The sequence below is a fragment of the Rattus norvegicus genome, chromosome 19, assembly GCF_021556685.1.
Source record: "Rattus norvegicus strain SHRSP/BbbUtx chromosome 19, alternate assembly SHRSP_T2T, whole genome shotgun sequence".
Lineage (NCBI taxonomy): Eukaryota > Metazoa > Chordata > Mammalia > Rodentia > Muridae > Rattus > Rattus norvegicus.
This window is the reverse complement of record NC_141552.1, coordinates 36,147,057-36,151,055: the sequence shown is the minus strand read 5'-3', so window position 1 is coordinate 36,151,055 and position 3,999 is coordinate 36,147,057. Positions and strand designations below refer to the sequence as shown.

The window sequence follows — 3,999 nt, the reverse complement described above, 5'->3', positions numbered from 1 at the left end:
GTGGAGGCGCGCGTGCGCGTGCGCGGGGCTGCGTGCGGGTTGGAGGAGGAGGCGGCGGCCCTTCCAGGGAAGTCCCATCGCCACGCCCTCCAAGGCGGTGGACCGCTCGCTCGGGGGCGTGGCTCCAACGAGACTCCACCAACCAACGCACAGGTGGGCCGAGCCGTGGTGCTGGGCACGCCCCTTCATCGGCCCCAGAGCCACAGCCTGAAAATGGATACTGTCCACGGAATACCTCTGCAAATGTCAGCAATGCTAATGCGAGAAATTATAATAGACGTTCGATGAAACCCCTAGTCTTCCAGAGTCAGAGATTCAAACTTCATTATTCGATAAATAATTGCCTACGATCCACTATTAAGCACACCGAATTAGAAATATCTGCCTTCAAGGAACAGTCACAATGCTTTTGTTTTTTGAGGGGGTTGAGAGGTCGCCCTGGTTTGATCTCATGTATCACTCGTACTGAGTAGATTAAAATTAAAAGCCAATTATTTGAAAAAATGCAACAAAATGCTGCGCAGTCCTGCAGTCCCAGCTTTTACTGCTCTTGTTCAGATCTACAGTGAGAGAGCAGAAGATATTTTTAAAGTGTAGTTTGATGAAGAAAGGAGCGTGAGCTGGGTATAAAGTTGCAGAAAAGGGAGGGGTAGCTCAAAAAGCACCCGCGATTGTTAAAGAGAATCCTCATACTCTGTACTATAGGAAAGGTACCTTAGGAGGAAGACACTACCTGTCAAAAGAAATCTAAACTTGTGAAAATGTAAAGTCATTTAAAAGAAGTGTGTGTGTGAATATAATCCTTAACACAGAGGTTCCCGATCCAAAATGGCCCCCTAAGGAAGTCTCCAGGATCAGCCTTGAAGGGACACAAAACTACTGCTACTTTGGATCAAAGGGGGCAGATGACAACTGGAGCGGACATCATCATCTTGTGATACTGGCCTTGCAAGGAAGAGAGGTAAGTATGAAGGGCCACGGAGCCTTGTGCTACACGGCTTCAGAGACCAGGCAATGAGTGGTAGGATCAGATTTCCTTCAAGGAGGCAACAAAACACCATTTAAAAAGCTGGCAAGGCGAACCCTTAGTTTCTACAGAGACCCCAAGATATTAGAGATGCCACAACCATGATACATCCACGAAGAAAAGGTCTGGGCGGGCTGGAGAGATGGCTCAGTGGTTAAGAGCACTAACTGCTCTTCCAGAGGTCCTGAGTTCAATTCCCAGCAACCACATGGCTCACAAGCATCTGTAATAGGATCCGATGCCCTCTTCTGGTGTGTCAGAAGACAGCAACAATGTAGTCATATAAAAATAAATAAAAACTAAGGGGGAAAAAAAGCTCTGGGCATGGAAAAGCACTGGACCAGAAAAAGCATTTTATGTGCTGTAGTTGGGATAGCGGGAAGACTGGGTCTGTCCACGGATCTCAGGTGAGTCCATCACAAAATGGAGAGGCTGCTCAAAGAACTACAGAGCACGGTGTTTGATCTGAAGGTTTTAGTCTTGATTTCGTCAGATTTTTCTTTGCTGTGCGTCATTCTTCCTGAGAATATTTACTCTGTACCATTGTGTATTAGAACTCTGTAACTTATTTCGGTTACTTTTTATTTTACAGAGACGCACATTTAAGAGTGTGCCTTGAATGATTAGCAGGGATTTGGAGTCCCGGCAGGTTGTTGCTTGAGACACACGATCTTACATAGCCTGGGTGGGCGCCAAACTCACTGTGTAACTGAAGTAGGAGGCTCTGATCATCCTGCTTCTACCTCCCGAGTACGTGGCTTGTACTTTGGAGACTGTTAAGGTTCTGATGACTTTTAGAGAGAGCTTAAATATACTTTAAGTCATGAGATGAACACGAGATTTAATGAATGTGGGCTTTGGTCCCAGGTGGAACCACAGGGTCAATGAAATCAGAATCATAAAAAGAAGGAAATTACAACATAGGATACAATGCGTATGAATCTTAAAGACATTTTCCTAAGTGAATTATTTCATTTATAAAATGTACCAAATGTAACCAAATTAATGGAACCTGGGAGTGTATCCAGTGGCTTGTTGCTTGCTTAGCACATACAAGATGACTTCAGTCTGAGCTCTAAACACTTTTTTTTTCTTTCGATGGAAATAGAAAGCAGAGGCATGGTTAGCAGACCGTACGGCAATGCTTCTCAACCTTCCTCGTGCTGCAAACCTTTAACACAGTTCCTCAAGTGGTGGTTACCTCCAACCATAACATTATTTTATTGCTACTCCTAATTGTAATTTTTGCTACTGTTATGAGTCATAAGGTTAATATCTGATATAGAGGATGTCTGACATGAGACCCCCAAAGGGGTCTCTATCCACAGGTTGAGAAAGACTGACCTAGGGAAAGATAGGGAGCAGAGATATTTTTAATAAATATGGAGTTTCGATGACAAAGAAAGACAGCAGTAAAGACTATACAACATAATATAATTAAAGGACTAGGTCATATATTTAAAAATGAAATGGCTAAATGGAAGTTTTTATTTTCTACATATTTTTTTTTCTTTTCTTTTTTTCGGAGCTGGGGACCCAACCCAGGGCCTTGCGCTTCCTAGGCAAGCGCCCTACCACTGAGCTAAATCCCCAACCCCATTTTCTACATATTTTACAAGGTTAAAAAGGAGAACATAAACCAGGGATAGAACATTCTTCAGTGTGATAAAGACCATATATGAAAAACCCACAGAAAAAAATTAAAAATATTAAAAATTTAAAAAAAAATAAAAACCTCACAGATAATATCACATTCAATGCCATAAAAGTCATTTCCCTTAAGCTCAGGAACAAGACAATAATATCCAGCTTAATACTCTAAGTCCTAAGCAGAAAAATTAAGCAAGAAAAGGAAATGAGAGGCATTTAAGTTGTAGAGGGAGAAGTAAAATATTAAGATAACTGAAAATAAATAAGATAAGGGTAGGACTGGATGAGGGTAGTGTGCTCAAATGCGCAGGGATCAACAGAACTGAGAGGAAAATTCAGAAGCTTGGATTAAGACCATTGTTACCGGTGTAGGGCTCCCAAGGTTGCAGGGGAAGCACAAAATACAATGGAGAAGCACAAGTAGGAAGTAAGCCACACTTGACCCAGAGTAGGGTGACCAAAGCACATGGGAACCCACAAAACACATCCAAGATAGTGGAGGCAAGCAGGAGCACCCCCAGAGTAGGGAAGGAACCCAGGTCCACAGAGACCACAACACATAGAGGAGGTAGGACTAGCTCAGTTGGCCAAGGGTAGTGCTCCCAGGGACTCACAGCATACAGAGGCTGATGTTACAAAAGGCATTTGTTACAAAGGCAACAAAAGGATCAAGACTTAATACACTTTGATCAACTGTAACTCAATATTGATAGTATCAACTTCTCCAGGAAAAAGATGCAAACTAGCAGATAGGATTAGAAAATAGGAACCATTTTTCTTGGGGCTTCAAAAAAGCCATATCTAGGGGGCTGGAGAGATGGCTCAGCAGTTAAAAGCACTTCCAGAGGTCCTGAGTTCAATTCCCAGCAACCACATGGTGGCTCACAACCACCTGTAATGCAATCTGTTGCCCTCTTCTAGTGTGTCTGACGACAGCTACAGTGTACTCACATACATAAAGTAAATAATATTTTTTTAAAGGCATACCTTATCTCACCATCAAAGGTATAAGAATGGGAAGTGTCATTCCAAAGAAAAAAGAAACTAGGAAAGAAACAGGTACAGCTATTCTAAATTCTAACAAAATAGGTTTCAAACCAAGAAATAAAGAAAGTCACTTCATACTCATTAAGCAAAAATCCCTCAAGAGGTAATTACAGTTATATATACACGTGTACAAACCAAACTCACTTGTAACAATTTCCTTAAGCAAATGTAGCTTGATGCAAAGTCACAGACTTTGTATATTATGGAACGTGATACATTAAAGCCAATACAGTAACAGTGGGAGACATCAACATCCCTCTCACCAAGGGACTGGT

General features: G+C 42.2%; 1 long non-coding RNA gene across 3 annotated transcripts in view; it reads left to right on the top strand.

Annotated features, from left to right (window-relative positions):
• LOC147999372 (uncharacterized) overlaps positions 1–3,999 on the top strand; it is a 267,261-nt gene that overhangs the window by 65,757 nt on the left and 197,505 nt on the right. The window lies entirely within an intron of this gene.